Genomic DNA, 17414 nt, shown 5'->3' with positions numbered 1-17414 from the left:
CGAATAAAATAATTCTGCTTTTTTTTGTAGTAATCCAAGCGTTTGAGCACTGTGCTGATTTGCTGAAGTTAAAATTAGGTGATAAAAGGAGATAAATTATAGAAATATAAAAGCGATAGAGCAAAGCGTGGAGCAGTAAGCGAGAGCGTCCGAACAGTAGCTGAGCAGGAAGTAGTCGTCATCAGTAGTAATTATCGTCATCTTTGCAACAGGTAAGTCTATTCTTCACGACTGTATAATCGATCATTATTTATTCATAAACAGTGTTTGTTTTTACACAATTAAACATGCCAATAAAGCTAGCTGGCGTGTAATAGCACACGTTTTCTTCTGTACATGTGAACCTGCAACTTTACCATGATACATGATACATGGCATGATACCAGCAAGATTGTACCAAGAAGTGTTATTGATTTTCTTATTAATAAGTTCATCACACTATTTACAATTTGTACACAAGGCAATTCAAAGTGATTCACAGTTGTATAAAAACAATAATGCTTATGCTCATAATAATAATAATCATTAATTATTATAATATTATAATAATTAATTACATAAAAAATAAATGCTGTAGTAAAATACTTTCAGTTGGAATATGACAGCTATGTAACGTTCTGTTTATGCCTGTGTCCTTTCAGATTATGTATGCATACCCGGTTTTACGAAGAACCTCTGAGGGTCGACTCCTTATGGGGCCAACTGAGGAGGCCAATAGGAGGAAGATCGTGTTGGCAGGGAGGGCCAGGTGTAAGGAGGAGGTCCTGGCTGAGGCCACTGCCTTTGTGAGGCAGAATGGAGGGAATCCTGGAGACCAGTTCCTGGTTCTGGCTCACTGCAAGATCCAGTTTGGGAAACACCAGGGTCAGAGGTTCCTGTGGCTGCTGGAGAACTCACTGGGGTATGCCTGCTATCTGGTCAGCAGCATTTTGGGGGAGGAGGAGAGGGACAACCCGCTGTCTGACAACAAACACCTGTTCCTCAGATACACCTCGCAGATCAGGGAGGTAGGCGAGGCTGTGGAGGTGTGTCATATAAAACAGGCCATGCTGCAGGAGGCCCAGAGGACAGGAGACTCTGGATGTCTGATGGTGGAGTTTGGGGATTTTAAGGGTAGGTCAATGAAGGAGGTGTATGAGGACCCAAGCAAGGAGGCCCAGGCTATTATCATCACCTACCTGAAGAAGGCAAAGGCCGGGCCTAACACCAATATGGCCCTTTTCAAAGCATACGTGCTGAAGAGGCAGGCTCCAGCCCACGTGCCCACCACCACTGTGCCCACTGCATCTGTCCTCACTGCTGCTGTGCCCACTGCCACTGTGTCTGTTCCTCCTCCACCTACTGCCACTAAGAACAGGCCACTGCTGGCGACCAATGTGAAGGCCCTGTTGGCGTGGGGGAAGCATTTATCTGCTTCACAGCCGGCACAAAAGATTTTGTCTCCAGCCAAACCCTGTAAGTGATTTGCAAGCTTTAAAATAATTACAGTATATATTATGCAGTATATATGTCTAACGAAAATACGTGTTCAACAGCTGCAGGACCACGTGTACCACCTGTGTCTGAGTCCGCAGTCCGGAGACAGCTCTTTACATGTGGTGAGTATCACTTAACACATACAAGTGTGTTGGTGACATGTGCTTAGTGTTTTATGTTATTTTACAGACTCTGCTGCTACGGATTTTTTTGAGGAGGAAGATGACCTGGAGATGGCAACTGTAGCCTCGCAAGCTGAGGAACAACTTCCTCAAGGTATGAAAATCTTAAACAATATTTTACAAACAATTACAAATAAAACAAAACAGTATTTTTTAAATGACATATTATTTTATTTCACAACACAGAGGAATGGCACTTCTCAGGTGTCAATCTACATTCACTCTTTGAGTGAACATCCTCAAAGGAAAAAAGATAATTTAAAGGTGTATGTAAAAGGTTTTATTTCATTTTTTATCGTAATCACTGACTAAAGCTCATTCTTGTCATCTCACACTTCCCCCACTCCCCTTGGAATAAGTGGCTGTTGTAGTGTTTGGTCTGCTTCGCTTCACACTTGGCTGATCCCATCTTTTTTTCTTCTTGTATTTCTTCTAATGGTGCTTGGATGAAAAACAGGATGATTTTCACTGCTTCCTTCCATCTTTTCATCATCATGTCATCTCTCTACTAATCGTACATGCTTTGCAGTAAACCTTGTAATCGCAGTAGCTGTCCAGCAGAGCTGAGAAAGTCATGCAGTGAAAGTCTAAAACAATAAGATAATTTCGTTGTGTTTTTTTACGCTCCAGCCACTGCAGGCTCGAGAGGCCCTGCTCCTGCCCCGGCTCGTGCTACTGCCCCTGCTCCTGCCCCTTATCCTGCTCCTCCAGCATTGTGGACCCCTGGCCAGGTGTCCCAGTCGCCTGCAGAGCTTCCTGTCCACTGGAAAGAGCAACTCCAATCTTTCCAGCAAGGCCTTCAACCCCTGTCCCTCTGCACCAGGACCATCCTCACTACAGCCACCCACAGGACTGCAGCGCCCTGCCCAGCCTCCTCTGCAGTCTCCTCCTCTGCGGCCTGCCCAGCCTCCTCTGCAGTCTCCTCCTCTGCGCCCTGCCCAGCCCCTCTGCAGTCTCCTCCTCTGCGCCCTGCTCAGCCTCCTCTGCAGTCTCCTCCACAGCCTTCTGTCCAGCCAAGTGCTGCCTCTGCTCCTGCAACATCAACTGGGTCCAGTGTTGCAGACCAGGCTCCTGTAAGTAAGCTTCTCATTATTCGTGTGCAGGTCCTGCAGCGTGATTTCCAATGACCACAAAAAAAGATGCCGCATTTCCTCTGTGCTGGAAACTTTGCACTGGCTACCTTTTAATAGTAGATTTAATCAAAAAATTGCGCTTTAAGCCATGGAAGCTGAAATGTTTGCGGCCCGGCAGCAGCAGGGAGGATGTATGTTTCGGCTCGTTGGTCTAGGGGTATGATTCTCGCTTAGGGTGCGAGAGGTCCCGGGCTCAAATCCCAGACGAGCCCATTATTAGGCTTTGCTTTTAATCTCTTCAGCCTGATTAGGGCAACCAGGATATTTGTGAGAAATTGGGGATAAAATGTGCCAGAGAGAGGCCGGTTAGCTCAGTTGCTTAGAGCGTGGTGCTAATAACGCCAAGGTGGCGGGTTTTCATCCCCGTACGGGCCACTCATTTTCTCTCTGGGACCTTCGCTCTGCTCTTCTCGAAAATGACGGGCGGTCTCCCAGACATCCCTTCTGGCTAAACCATACAAGTATCTGGCCGAAATAGCTCAGTTGGGAGAGCGTTAGACTGAAGATCTAAAGGTCCCTGGTTCAATACCGGGTTTCGGCAGAGTAACCATGTCCGCCTCTTTTAGTCTACCTGATTCCACCTAGCCTCATCGCTATCTGCCTCTCAGACAGCCAGCTAGCAGAGTGTGTTGGTTCCATGGTGTAATGATTAGCACTCTGGGCTTTGAATCCAGAAGTCTGAGTTCAAATCTCGGTGGAAACTTTTTAGGTTCTTTGCGGAAGGGAGGGAAGAAACAGAGGTGATGCGCAACTGCTGACGTGGCGGTGAAATTGGCACTCTCAAACCGAGTCGGAATTGGGGAAACATGGGCTTAAAAAGCAAAGGCTTCATTTGCTCCTTGCTATCGTGCTTCTGGACTCAATGACTTAAATCCTTGCTATCGTGCTTCTGGACTCAATGACTTAAATCTCTGCTGCTCATGGGAAAAGTTGACACACGCCAAGGTTCCATGGTGTAATGGTTAGCACTCTGGGCTCTGAATCTAGCGATCCGAGTTCAAATCTCGGTGGGACCTGCTTTTGCCAGGAATGTGTGCAGTACCTCGTTCGAAAAAACTTTTTCGGCAGCACTGAGCCGCAAGAGCTCATCTAGGTAGTGCCCCTTGAAGTGGGGCGTAAAAAGGATGGACAGCACTGGAGAATGCAGGCATCGATCCCACTACCTCTCGCTTGCGCCTACTGCTTCCTACCGATTGAGCCAAAGTAAGCCCAAAGTAAGCCCACGTGAGCCAATCGTGTTTCTCTGCTGTGGCTTACTTTTGACCAATCGCCTTTCTCTCCTGTGGCTTACTTTTGACCAATCGCGTTTCTCTCCTGGCTCTGCTCCTGTGGCTTACTTTTGACCAATCGGCGACCGCTGTTATTATCGTCATCTTTGCAATCTTTGCAACAGGTAAGTCTATTCTTCACGACTCTATAATCGATCATTATTTATTCATAAACAGTGTTTGTTTTTAGACAATTAAACATGGCAATAAAGCCAGCTAGCGTGTAAAAGCACACGTTTTCTTCTGTACATGTGAACCTGCAAGTTTACCATGATATACAGTAAAAAAAATTGTCACTACTGTCAAGATAATTAGCCGACCACTAATTAAGCTATATCCTCCTTAAACCATTTTTTTGTTGTAGTTAATTTAGTATTTTTTGTGTCATTCATTACATTATTTTGAGCACAAGAAGATTTTTACTAAAACCTTTAAAAAAAAAAGTTTAATTCATATATGTTATACTATACTATGTTATACACCAGTATACATATTTATGTTATCTTTTTAAATACTATGTTATACATATTTAAAAAGACATGAATAGGCAAAAACAAGTGTTTTTTTGTTTCAACAAATGATTCTCAACTATGTTATAAAAGATATACCAAAACGATTTGATATACCATTTTAAGTTTTAGATCTGTTTGATGATCATATTATTATGAATTGTCATAAACGCCTTTATGTTATATTTGGTGTTTCTTAGTAATCTCTGCCACAAAAGCTAAACAAAACAAAACGATTTAAGCATGGCATGATACCAGCAAGATTGTACCAAGAAGTGTAATTTATTTTCTTATTAATTAGTTCATCACACTATTTACAATTTGTACACAAGGCAATTCAAAGTGATTCACAGTTGTATAAAAAACAATAATGCTTATGCTCATAATAATAATAATCATTAATTATTATAATATTATAATAATTAATTACATAAAAAAAATGCTGTAGTAAAATACTTTCAGTTGGAATATGACAGCTATGTAACGTTCTGTTTATGCCTGTGTCCTTTCAGATTATGTATGCATACCCGGTTTTACGAAGAACCTCTGAGGGTCGACTCCTTATGGGGCCAACTGAGGAGGCCAATAGGAGGAAGATCGTGTTGGCAGGGAGGGCCAGGTGTAAAGAGGAGGTCTTGGCTGAGGCCACTGCCTTTGTGAGGCAGAATGGAGGGAATCCTGGAGACCAGTTCCTGGTTCTGTCTCACTGCAAGATCCAGTTTGGGAAACACCAGGGTCAGAGGTTCCTCAGGCTGCTGAAGAACTCACTGTGGTATGCCTGCTATCTGGTCAGCAGCATTTTGGGGGAGGAGGAGAGGGACAACCCGCTGTCGGACAACAAACACCTGTTCCTCAGATACACCTCGCAGATCAGGGAGGTAGGCGAGGCTGTAGAGGTGTATCAGAAAAAAACAGGCCATGCTGCAGGATGCCCACAGGACAGGAGACTCTTGGTGTCTGATGGTGGAGTTTGGGGATTTTAAGGGTAGGTCAATAAAGGAGGTGTATGAGGACCCAAGCAAGGAGGCCCAGGCTCTCATCACCTACCTGAAGAAGGCAAAGGCCGGGCCTAACACCAATATGGCCCTTTTCAAAGCATACGTGCTGAAGAGGCAGGCTCCAGCCCACGTGCCCACCGCCACTGTGCCCACTGCATCTGTCCTCACTGCTGCTGTGCCCACTGCCACTGTGTCTGTTCCTCCTCCACCTACTGCCACTAAGAACAGCCCACTGCTGGCGACCAATGTGAAGGCCCTGTTGGCGCGGGGGAAGCATTTATTTGCTTCACAGCTGGCACAAAAGATTTTGTCTCCAGCCAAACCCTGTAAGTGGGTAAGTTTTTTCTTTTTTCTCCAGCCACTGCAGGCTCGAGAGGCCCTCCTCCTGCCCCGGCTCGTGCTACTGCCCCTGCTCCTGCCCCTTATCCTGCTCCTCCAGCATTGTGGACCCCTGGCCAGGTGTCCCAGTCGCCTGCAGAGCTTCCTGTCCACTGGAAAGAGCAACTCCCATCTTTCCAGCAAGGCCTTCAACCCCTGTCCCTCTGCACCAGGACCATCCTCACTACAGCCACCCACAGGACTGCAGCGCCCTGCCCAGCCTCCTCTGCAGTCTCCTCCTCTGCGCCCTGCCCAGCCTCCTCTGCAGTCTCCTCCTCTGCGCCCTGCCCAGCCTCCTCTGCAGTCTCCTCCTCTGCGCCCTGTTCAGCCTCCTCTGCAGTCTCCTCCACAGCCTTCTGTCCAGCCAAGTGCTGCCTCTGCTCCTGCAACATCAACTGGGTCCAGTGTTGCAGACCAGGCTCCTGTAAGTAAGCTTCTCATTATTCGTGTGCAGGTGCTGCAGCGTGATTTCCAATGACCACAAAAAAAGAGGCCGCATTTCCTCTGTGCTGGAAACTTTGCACTGGCTACCTTTTAATTGTAGATTTAATCAAAAAATTGCGCTTTAAGCCATGCAAGCTGAAATGTTTGCGGCTCGGCAGCAGCAGGGAGGATGTATGTTTCGGCTCATTGGTATAGGGGTATGATTCTCGCTTAGGGTGCGAGAGGTCCCTGGTTCAAATCCCGGATGAGCCCATATTTAGGCTTTGCTTTTAATCTCTTCAGCCTGATTAGGGCAACCAGGATATTTATATCCCGGGTTTCGGCAGAGGAACCACGTCCGCCTCTTTTAGTCTACCTGATTCCACCTAGCCTCATCGCTATCTGCCTCTCAGACAGCCAGCTATCAGGAAGTGTTGGTTCCATGGTGTAATGGTTAGCACTTTGGGCTTTGAATCCAGCGATCCAAGTTCCAATCTCGGTAGAACCTTTTTAGGTTCTTTGCGGAAGGGTGGGAAAAAGCAGAGGTGATGCGCAACTGCTGACGTGGCAGTGAAATTGGCAATCTCAAACAGAGTCGGAATTGGGGAAACATGGGCTTAAAAAGCAAAGGCTTCATTTGCTCCTTGCTATCGTGCTTTTGGACTCAATGACTTAAATCTCTGCTGCTCATGGGAAAAGTTGACACACGCCAAGGTTCCATGGTGTAATGGTTTGCACTCTTGGCTCTGAATCCAGCGATCCGAGTTCAAATCTCGGTGGGACTTGCTTTTGCCAGGAATGTGTGCAGTACCTCGTTCGAAAAAACATTTTCGGCAGCACTGAGCCGGAAGAGCTCATCTAGGTAGTGCCTCTTGAAAGGGGGCGTAAAAAGGAAGGACAGCACTGGAGAATGCAGGCATCGATCCCGCAACCTCTCGCATGCTAAGCGAGCGCTCTACCATTTGAGCTAATTCCCCGCGATGATGGAGAGGAGGTGTCCATCGCTCTCAAAGACAAAGACGAGGTGCGATCACTGGCTACCTTTTAATTGTAGATCCGAGTTCAAATCTCGGTGGGACCTGCATTTGCCAGGAATGTGTGCAGTACCTCGTTCGAAAAAACATTTTCGGCAGCACTGAGCCGTAAGAGCTCATCTAGGTAGTGCCCCTTGAAGGGGGGCGTAAAAAGGATGGACAGCACTGGAGAATGCAGGCATCGATCCCACTACCTCTCGCTTGCGCCTACTGCTTCCTACCGATTGAGCCATAGTAAGCCCAAAGTAAGCCCACGTGAGCCAATCGTGTTTCTCTGCTGTGGCTTACTTTTGACCAATCGCGTTCTCTCCTGTGGCTTACTTTTGACCAATCGTTTTTCTCTCCTGTGGCTTACTTTTGACCAATCGCCTTTCTCTCCTGTGGCTTACTTTTGACCAATCGCGTTTCTCTCCTGGCTCTGCTCCTGTGGCTTACTTTTGACCAATCGGCGACCGCTATTATTATCGTCATCTTTGCAATCTTTGCAACAGGTAAGTCTATTCTTCACGACTGTATAATCGATCATTATTCATTCATAAACAGTGTTTGTTTTTGGACAATTAAACATGCCAATAAAGCTAGCTAGCGTGTAATAGCACACGTTTTCTTCTGTACATGTGAACCTGCAACTTTACCATGATATACAGTAAAAAACATGCCACTACTGTCAAGATAATTAGCCAACCGCTAATTAAGCTATATCCTCCTTAAACCATTTTTTTGTTGTTGTTAATTTAGTATTTTTTTGTGTCATTCATTACATTATTATATACATTACTCCAGCCCACGTGCCCACCACCACTGTGCCCACTGCATCTGTCCTCACTGATGCTGTGCCCACTGCCACTGTGTCTTTTCCTCCTCCACCTACTGCCACTAAGAACAGGCCACTGCTGGCGACCAATGTGTAGGCCCTGTTGGCGCGGGGGAAGCATTTATTTGCTTCACAGCTGGCACAAAAGATTTTGTCTCCAGCCAAACCCTGTAAGTGGGTAAGTTTTTTCTTTTTTCTCCAGCCATTGCAGGCTCGAGAGGCCCTGCTCCTGCCCCGGCTCGTGCTACTGCCCCTGCTCCTGCCCCTTATCCTGCTCCTCCAGCATTGTGGACCCCTGGCCAGGTGTCCCAGTCGCCTGCAGAGCTTCCTGTCCACTGGAAAGAGCAACTCCAATCTTTCCAGCAAGGCCTTCAACCCCTGTCCCTCTGCACCAGGACCATCCTCACTACAGCCACCCACAGGACTGCAGCGCCCTGCCCAGCCTCCTCTGCAGTCTCCTCCTCTGCGGCCTGCCCAGCCTCCTCTGCAGTCTCCTCCTCTGCGCCCTGCCCAGCCCCTCTGCAGTCTCCTCCTCTGCGCCCTGCTCAGCCTCCTCTGCAGTCTCCTCCACAGCCTTCTGTCCAGCCAAGTGCTGCCTCTGCTCCTGCAACATGAACTGGGTCCAGTGTTGCAGACCAGGCTCCTGTAAGTAAGCTTCTCATTATTCGTGTGCAGGTCCTGCAGCGTGATTTCCAATGACCACAAAAAAAGAGGCCGCATTTCCTCTGTGCTGGAAACTTTGCACTGGCTACCTTTTAATAGTAGATTTAATCAAAAAATTGCGCTTTAAGCCATGGAAGCTGAAATGTTTGCGGCCCGGCAGCAGCAGGGAGGATGTATGTTTCGGCTCGTTGGTCTAGGGTTATGATTCTCGCTTAGGGTGCGAGAGGTCCCGGGCTCAAATCCCAGACGAGCCCATTATTAGGCTTTGCTTTTAATCTCTTCAGCCTGATTAGGGAAACCAGGATATTTGTGAGAAATTGGGGATAAAATGTGTCAGAGAGAGGCCGGTTAGCTCAGTTGCTTAGAGCGTGGTGCTAATAACGCCAAGGTGGCGGGTTTTCATCCCCGTACGGGCCACTCATTTTCTCTCTGGGACCTTCGCTCTGCTCTTCTCGAAAATGACGGGCGGTCTCCCAGACATCCCTGCTGGTTAAACCATACAAGTATCTGGCCGAAATAGCTTAGTTGGGAGAGCGTTAGACTGAAGATCTAAAGGTCCCTGGTTCAATACCGGGTTTCGGCAGAGGAACCACGTCCGCCTCTTTTAGTCTACCTGATTCCACCTAGCCTCATCGCTATCTGCCTCTCAGACAGCCAGCTAGCAGAGTGTGTTGGTTCCATGGTGTAATGATTAGCACTCTGGGCTTTGAATCCAGAAATCTGAGTTCAAATCTCGGTGGAACCTTTTTAGGTTCTTTGCGGAAGGGAGGGAAAAAACAGAGGTGATGCGCAACTGCTGACGTGGCGGTGAAATTGGCACTCTCAAACCGAGTCGGAATTGGGGAAACATGGGCTTAAAAAGCAAAGGCTTCATTTGCTCCTTGCTATCGTGCTTCTGGACTCAATGACTTAAATCCTTGCTATCGTGCTTCTGGACTCAATGACTTAAATCTCTGCTGCTCATGGGAAAAGTTGACACACGCCAAGGTTCTATCGTGGAATGGTTAGCACTCTGGGCTCTGAATCCAGCGATCCGAGTTCAAATCTCGGTGGGACCTGCTTTTGCCAGGAATGTGTGCAGTACCTCGTTCGAAAAAACTTTTTCGGCAGCACTGAGCCGCAAGAGCTCATCTAGGTAGTGCCCCTTGAAGTGGGGCGTAAAAAGGATGGACAGCACTGGAGAATGCAGGCATTGATCCCACTACCTCTCGCTTGCGCCTACTGCTTCCTACCGATTGAGCCAAAGTAAGCCCAAAGTAAGCCCACGTGAGCCAATTGTGTTTCTCTGCTGTAGCTTACTTTTGACCAATCTTGTTCTCTCCTGTGGCTTACTTTTGACCAATCGTGTTTCTCTCCTGTGGCTTACTTTTGACCAATCGCCTTTCTCTCCTGTGGCTTACTTTTGACCAATCGCGTTTCTCTCCTGGCTCTGCTCCTGTGGCTTACTTTTGACCAATCGGCGACCGCTGTTATTATCGTCATCTTTGCAATCTTTGCAACAGGTAAGTCTATTCTTCACGACTCTATAATCGATCATTATTTATTCATAAACAGTGTTTGTTTTTAGACAATTAAACATGGCAATAAAGCCAGCTAGCGTGTAATAGCACACGTTTTCTTCTGTACATGTGAACCTGCAACTTTACCATGATATACAGTAAAAAAAATTGTCACTACTGTCAAGATAATTAGCCGACCGCTAATTAAGCTATATCCTCCTTAAACCATTTTTTTGTTGTTGTTAATTTAGTATTTTTTGTGTCATTCATTACATTATTTTGAGCACAAGAAGATTTTTACTAAAACCTTTAAAAAAAAAAGTTGAATTCATATATGTTATACTATACTATGTTATACACCAGTATACATATTTATGTTATCTTTTTAAATACTATGTTATACATATTTAAAAAGACATGAATAGGCAAAAACAAGTGTTTTTTTGTTTCAACAAATGATTCTCAACTATGTTATAAAAGATATACCAAAACGATTTGATATACCATTTTAAGTTTTAGATCTGTTTGATGATCATATTATTATGAATTGTCATAAACGCCTTTATGTTATATTTGGTGTTTCTTAGTAATCTCTGCCACAAAAGCTAAACAAAACAAAACGATTTAAGCATGGCATGATACCAGCAAGATTGTACCAAGAAGTGTTATTTATTTTCTTATTAATTAGTTCATCACACTATTTACAATTTGTACACAAGGCAATTCAAAGTGATTCACAGTTGTATAAAAAACAATAATGCTTATGCTCATAATAATAATAATCATTAATTATTATAATATTATAATAATTAATTACATAAAAAAATGCTGTAGTAAAATACTTTCAGTTGGAATATGACAGCTATGTAACGTTCTGTTTATGCCTGTGTCCTTTCAGATTATGTATGCATACCCGGTTTTACGAAGAACCTCTGAGGGTCGACTCCTTATGGGGCCAACTGAGGAGGCCAATAGGAGGAAGATCGTGTTGGCAGGGAGGGCCAGGTGTAAAGAGGAGGTCTTGGCTGAGGCCACTGCCTTTGTGAGGCAGAATGGAGGGAATCCTGGAGACCAGTTCCTGGTTCTGGCTCACTGCAAGATCCAGTTTGGGAAACACCAGGGTCAGAGGTTCCTGTGGCTGCTGAAGAACTCACTGTGGTATGCCTGCTATCTGGTCAGCAGCATTTTGGGGGAGGAGGAGAGGGACAACCCGCTGTCGGACAACAAACACCTGTTCCTCAGATACACCTCGCAGATCAGGGAGGTAGGCGAGGCTGTAGAAGTTTATCAGAAAAAAACAGGCCATGCTGCAGGATGCCCACAGGACAGGAGACTCTTGGTGTCTGATGGTGGAGTTTGAGGATTTTAAGGGTAGGTCAATAAAGGAGGTGTATGAGGACCCAAGCAAGGAGGCCCAGGCTCTCATCACCTACCTGAAGAAGGCAAAGGCCGGGCCTAACACCAATATGGCCCTTTTCAAAGCATACGTGCTGAAGAGGCAGGCTCCAGCCCACGTGCCCACCGCCACTGTGCCCACTGCATCTGTCCTCACTGCTGCTGTGCCCACTGCCACTGTGTCTGTTCCTCCTCCTCCTACTGCCACTAAGAACAGCCCACTGCTGGCGACCAATGTGAAGGCCCTGTTGGCGCGGGGGAAGCATTTATTTGCTTCACAGCTGGCACAAAAGATTTTGTCTCCAGCCAAACCCTGTAAGTGGGTAAGTTTTTTCTTTTTTCTCCAGCCACTGCAGGCTCGAGAGGCCCTGCTCCTGCCCCGGCTCGTGCTACTGCCCCTGCTCCTGCCCCTTATCCTGCTCCTCCAGCATTGTGGACCCTTGGCCAGGTGTCCCAGTCGCCTGCAGAGCTTCCTGTCCACTGGAAAGAGCAACTCCCATCTTTCCAGCAAGGCTTTCAACCCCTGTCCCTCTGCACCAAGACCATCCTCACTACAGCCACCCACAGGACTGCAGCGCCCTGCCCAGCCTCCTCTGCAGTCTCCTCCTCTGCACCCTGCCCAGCCTCCTCTGCAGCCTCCTCCTCTGCGCCCTGCCCAGCCTCCTCTGCAGTCTCCTCCTCTGCGCCCTGCCCAGCCTCCTCTGCAGTCTCCTCCTCTGCGCCCTGCTCAGCCTCCTCTGCAGTCTCCTCCACAGCCTTCTGTCCAGCCAAGTGCTGCCTCTGCTCCTGCAACATCAACTGGGTCCAGTGTTGCAGACCAGGCTCCTGTAAGTAAGCTTCTCATTATTCGTGTGCAGGTCCTGCAGCGTGATTTCCAATGACCACAAAAAAAGAGGCCCCATTTCCTCTGTGCTGGAAACTTTGCACTGGCTACCTTTTAATTGTTGATTTAATCAAAAAATTGCGCTTTAAGCCATGGAAGCTGAAATGTTTGCGGCCCGACAGCAGCAGGGAGGATGTATATTTCGGCTCGTTGGTCTAGGGGTATGATACTCGCTTAGGGTGCGAGAGGTCCCGGGTTCAAATCCCGGACGAGCCCATTATTAGGCTTTGCTGTTAATCTCTTCAGCCTGATTAGGGCAACCAGGATATCTCTGAGCAAATGGGGATAAAATGTGCCAGAGAGAGGCCGGTTAGCTCAGTTGGTTAGAGCGTGGTGCTAATAACGCCAAGGTCGCGGGTTTGATCCCCGTACGGGCCACTCATTTTCTCTCTGTGACCTTCGCTCTGCTCTTCTCGAAAATGACGGGCGGTCTCCCATACATCCATGCTGGCTAAACCACACAAGTACCTGGCTGAAATAGCTCAGTTGGGAGAGCGTTAGACTGAAGATTTAAAGGTCCCTGGTTCAATCCCGGGTTTCGGCAGAGGAACAACCTCCGCCTCTTTTAGTCTACCTGATTCCACCTCTCAGACAGCCAGTTAGCAGGGTGTTTTGGTTCCATGGTGTAATAGTTAGTACTCTGGGCTTTGAATCCAGCGATTCGAGTTAAAATCTCGGTGGAACCTTTTTAGGATCTTTGCGGAAGGGAGGGGAAAAACAGAGGTGATGCGCAACTGCTGACGTGGCGGTGAAATTGGCACTCTCAAACCGAGTCGGAATTGGGGAAACATGGGCTTAAAAAGCAAAGGCTTCTTTTGCTCCTTGCTATCGCGCTTCTGGACTGAATGACTTACATCTCTGCACCACATGGGAAAAGTTGACACACGCCGAGGTTCCATGGTGTAAGGGTTCGCACTCTGGGCTCTGAATCCAGTGATCCGAATTCAAATCTCGGTGGGACCTTCATTTGCCAGGCTAAACAGCACAAGTACCTGGCCGAAATAGCTCAGTTGGGAGAGTGTTAGACTGAAGATCTAAAGGTCCCTGGTTCAATCTCGGGTTTCGGCAGAGGAACCACACCCGCCTCCTTTAGGCTACCTGATTCCACCTAGCCTCATCGCTATCTGCCTCTCAGACAGACAGCTGGGAGGGTGTGTTGGTTCCATGGTGTAATGGTTAGCACTCTGGGCTTTGAATCCAGCGATCCGAGTTCAAATCTCGGTAGAGCCTTTTTAGGTTCTTCGCGGAAGGGAGGGAAAAAACAGAGGTGATGCACAACTGCTGACGTGGCGGTGAAATTGGCACTCTCAAACCGAGTCGGAATTGGGGAAGCATAGGGTGCTTCTCAATATCCCTCCTCGTCTCCTCGTTCCTCTGTCCTCCATCCTATGACCCGGAAACCGATCGAGCTCAGCCATCTTGAAGGACATCTCAATTATCTAATTGCACCGCGAGGAGGCGAGGATCGAGGAGTGAGGAGGCTTTCAACCCCTGTCCTTTTGCACCAGGACTATCCTCACTACAGCCACCCACAGGACTGCAGCGCCCTGCCCAGCCTCCTCTGCAGTCTCCTCCTCTGCACCCTGCCCAGCCTCCTCTGCAGTCTCCTCCTGTGCACCCTGCCCAGCCTCCTCTGCAGTCTCCTCCTCTGCGCCCTGCCCAGCCTCCTCTGCAGTCTCCTCCTCTGCGCCCTGCTCAGCCTCCTCTGCAGTCTCCTCCACAGCCTTCTGTCCAGCCAAGTGCTGCCTCTGCTCCTGCAACATCAACTGGGTCCAGTGTTGCAGACCAGGCTCCTGTAAGTAAGCTTCTCATTATTCGTGTGCAGGTCCTGCAGCGTGATTTCCAATGACCACAAAAAAAGAGGCCCCATTTCCTCTGTGCTGGAAACTTTGCACCGGCTACCTTTTAATTGTTGATTTAATAAGAAAATTGCGCTTTAAGCCATGGAAGCTGAAATGTTTGCGGCCCGACAGCAGCACGGAGGATGTATGTTTTGGCTCGTTGGTCTAGGGGTATGATTCTCGCTTAGGGTGCGAGAGGTCCCGGGTTCAAATCCCGGACGAGCCCATTATTAGGCTTTGCTTTTAATCTCTTCAGCCTGATTAGGGCAACCAGGATATTTCTGAGCAATTGGGGATAAAATGTGCCAGAGAGAGGCCGGTTAGCTCAGTTGGTTAGAGCGTGGTGCTAATAACGTCAAGGTCGCGGGTTCGATCCCCGTACGGGCCACTCATTTTCTCTCTGTGACCTTCGTTCTGCTCTTCTCGAAAATGACGGGCGGTCTCCCATACATCCATGCTGGCTAAACCACACAAGTACCTGGCCGAAATAGCTCAGTTGGGAGAGCGTTAGACTGAAGATTTAAAGGTCCCGGTTTTTGGCAGAGGAACAACCTCCGCCTCTTTTAGTCTACCTTATTCCACCTCTCAGACAGCCAGTTAGCAGGGTGTTTTGGTTCCATGGTGTAATAGTTAGCACTCTGGGCTTTGAATCCAGCGATTCGAGTTCAAATCTCGGTGGAACCTTTTTAGGATCTTTGCGGAAGGGAGGGGAAAAACAGAGGTGATGCGCAACTGCTGACGTGGCGGTGAAATTGGCACTCTCAAACCGAGTCGGAATTGGGGAAACATGGGCTTAAAAGACAAAGGCTTCTTTTGCTCCTTGCTATCGCGCTTCTGAATGACTTAAATCTCTGCACCACATGGGAAAAGTTGACACACGCCGAGGTTCCATGGTGTAAGGGTTCGCACTCTGGGCTCTGAATCCAGTGATCCGAATTCAAATCTCGGTGGGACCTTCATTTGCCAGGCTAAACAGCACAAGTACCTGGCTGAAATAGCTCAGTTGGGAGAGTGTTAGACTGAAGATCTAAAGGTCCCTGGTTCAATCTCGGGTTTCGGCAGAGGAACCACTCCCACCTCCTTTAGGCTACCTGATTCCACCTAGCCTCATCGCTATCTGCCTCTCAGACAGACAACTGGGAGGGTGTGTTGGTTCCATGGTGTAATGGTTAGCACTCTGGGCTTTGAATCCAGCGATCCGAGTTCAAATCTCGGTAGAACCTTTTTTGGTTCTTCGCGGAAGGGAGGGAAAAAACAGAGGTGATGCGCAACTGCTGACGTGGCGGTGAAATTGGCACTCTCAAACCGAGTCGGAATTGGGGAAACATAGGGTGCTTCTCAATATCCCTCCTCGTCTCCTCGTTCCTCTGTCCTCCATCCTATGTCCTCCTCCCTCCTTCCTTCTTCCTGCTCAGCTACTGTTCGGACGCTCTCGCTTACTGCTCCGCGCTTTGCTCTATCGCTTTTATATTTCTATATTTTATCTCCTTTTATCACCTAATTTTAACTTCAGCAAATCAGCACAGTGCTCAAACGTTTGGATTACTACAAAAAAAAGCAGAATTATTTTATTCAACCAGCCTCCCACTGAAAGCTTACATTCCGGGGAAGAGAAAACAAAACTGCCTACATTCATAAGGATAAGAAAATGCCTCCTCTGGAATCTACTTGCTGCTCCAACTGCCACAGACTTTTACAAAGGATTGCAATCCTTGAAACAAAGTTAATTGCGGGACCACCAAACCAGACGGAACACACAACAGAGCTTCGTCATGGACGTCCTCAGCATACAGCCGGTGAGTCCCATGAATCTAGTGCTTCTCGACAGGCCATACTGAGTGTAGAGAAACAAGCCGATCGTTTTACTAATCGATGGCACAAACAGGGTGCGAGACCCAAAGGCACTCGAGACATCAGATTGTCACGAGCATCACATATTACTGCAGTAGCATCCTCTACCCCAGATACGGCTCTGACAAGGACTGCAAACACTGGTCTCCTACCACCGCCTATACATCTTGAGAACAGATTTGAAGTATTAATGAATGAGGAATCCCCAAATTTGATGAATGTGATCACACACAGACAGAATCAGCCAGTAGCTAACACTGATGCTAACTGGGGCTCAAGGTCGAGCAGACAGCGGCACTCAGCTCACAGTGCAGCCGAGCCCAGGACTCTGATAGTGGGCGACTCCGCAATCAGAAACATTAATAGCAGGGATACAACAACGTGCTGCCTTCCACAAGCAACAACATCTGATGTAAACAGGGAACTTCAGAACATTCTGATGAAACATAAGACTGCAAATCGACTCATCATTCATGTGGGGAAGAATGATATTCATAAAGAGCAGTCGGAACTTCTTAAAAAGGATTTCAATGAACTTTTTGAAACACTTAAAAGACTGAAAGTTCAAACATTCATCAGTGGACCACTCCCAGCAAGAGGAACAAACAGGTTTTCACGGTTGCTTGGGCTTAATACATGGCTGCAAAAAACCTGCAATATAAAAGGAGTGAACTTTATTGACAACTTCAATCTTTTCTGGAGTCAGAGGCAACTGTTTCAACAGGATGGCCACCACCCAAACAAACTTGGTTCAAGAGTGCTAAAGGACAATATCTACTTCTCCCTCCGTCATCCTTCTGCAATGTGTGCAAATCCACTCAACCTGAATGGCACACACACACCTGGATACAGTATGAATGACCACAGGATTTCACTTCAGCCCCTGAATGGACATGCGGTTGACACATCACACAAGGACAGTGATAACACCACTCAGCCACAACAACCTCTGCTCACGGACACAATCTCAGCTGAGCCCTGCCCACAGAGCTCACCACAGACAGACTGTGACATACCAGCACTGCTCCAATATACAGCACCCAAGGACGACTTTCTGGAAAACAGCC

General features: G+C 47.5%; 12 non-coding genes across 12 annotated transcripts; 11 read left to right on the top strand and 1 right to left on the bottom strand.

Annotated features, from left to right (window-relative positions):
• The first annotated feature begins 3259 nt into the window (after positions 1-3259).
• On the top strand, positions 3260-3332 carry trnaf-gaa (transfer RNA phenylalanine (anticodon GAA)). Its single transcript has one exon. It is a non-coding gene; the product is annotated as a tRNA-Phe (tRNA).
• A 403-nt stretch (positions 3333-3735) lies between these two features.
• On the top strand, positions 3736-3807 carry trnaq-cug (transfer RNA glutamine (anticodon CUG)). Its single transcript has one exon. It is a non-coding gene; the product is annotated as a tRNA-Gln (tRNA).
• Positions 3808-7271: 3464 nt separating this feature from the next.
• Positions 7272-7344, bottom strand: trnaa-agc (transfer RNA alanine (anticodon AGC)). Its single transcript has one exon. It is a non-coding gene; the product is annotated as a tRNA-Ala (tRNA).
• Positions 7345-9388: 2044 nt separating this feature from the next.
• Positions 9389-9461, top strand: trnaf-gaa (transfer RNA phenylalanine (anticodon GAA)). The gene has a single exon. It is a non-coding gene; the product is annotated as a tRNA-Phe (tRNA).
• Positions 9462-12799: 3338 nt separating this feature from the next.
• trnap-agg (transfer RNA proline (anticodon AGG)) lies at positions 12800-12871 on the top strand. The gene has a single exon. It is a non-coding gene; the product is annotated as a tRNA-Pro (tRNA).
• Positions 12872-12959: 88 nt separating this feature from the next.
• Positions 12960-13033, top strand: trnai-aau (transfer RNA isoleucine (anticodon AAU)). Its single transcript has one exon. It is a non-coding gene; the product is annotated as a tRNA-Ile (tRNA).
• Positions 13034-13126: 93 nt separating this feature from the next.
• On the top strand, positions 13127-13199 carry trnaf-gaa (transfer RNA phenylalanine (anticodon GAA)). Its single transcript has one exon. It is a non-coding gene; the product is annotated as a tRNA-Phe (tRNA).
• Positions 13200-13650: 451 nt separating this feature from the next.
• On the top strand, positions 13651-13723 carry trnaf-gaa (transfer RNA phenylalanine (anticodon GAA)). Its single transcript has one exon. It is a non-coding gene; the product is annotated as a tRNA-Phe (tRNA).
• Positions 13724-13813: 90 nt separating this feature from the next.
• Positions 13814-13885, top strand: trnaq-uug (transfer RNA glutamine (anticodon UUG)). The gene has a single exon. It is a non-coding gene; the product is annotated as a tRNA-Gln (tRNA).
• A 765-nt stretch (positions 13886-14650) lies between these two features.
• trnap-agg (transfer RNA proline (anticodon AGG)) lies at positions 14651-14722 on the top strand. Its single transcript has one exon. It is a non-coding gene; the product is annotated as a tRNA-Pro (tRNA).
• An 88-nt stretch (positions 14723-14810) lies between these two features.
• trnai-aau (transfer RNA isoleucine (anticodon AAU)) lies at positions 14811-14884 on the top strand. Its single transcript has one exon. It is a non-coding gene; the product is annotated as a tRNA-Ile (tRNA).
• Positions 14885-15647: 763 nt separating this feature from the next.
• On the top strand, positions 15648-15719 carry trnaq-uug (transfer RNA glutamine (anticodon UUG)). The gene has a single exon. It is a non-coding gene; the product is annotated as a tRNA-Gln (tRNA).
• The last annotated feature ends 1695 nt before the right edge of the window (positions 15720-17414 follow it).

Source organism: Siphateles boraxobius, unplaced genomic scaffold (assembly GCF_051911475.1).
Source record: "Siphateles boraxobius isolate OS27281-9 unplaced genomic scaffold, OSU_SipBor_1 269, whole genome shotgun sequence".
NCBI classification, from domain to species: Eukaryota; Metazoa; Chordata; class Actinopteri; order Cypriniformes; family Leuciscidae; genus Siphateles; species Siphateles boraxobius.
Note: the sequence above shows the minus strand (reverse complement) of the source record. Positions and strands in the feature narration are given on the sequence as shown.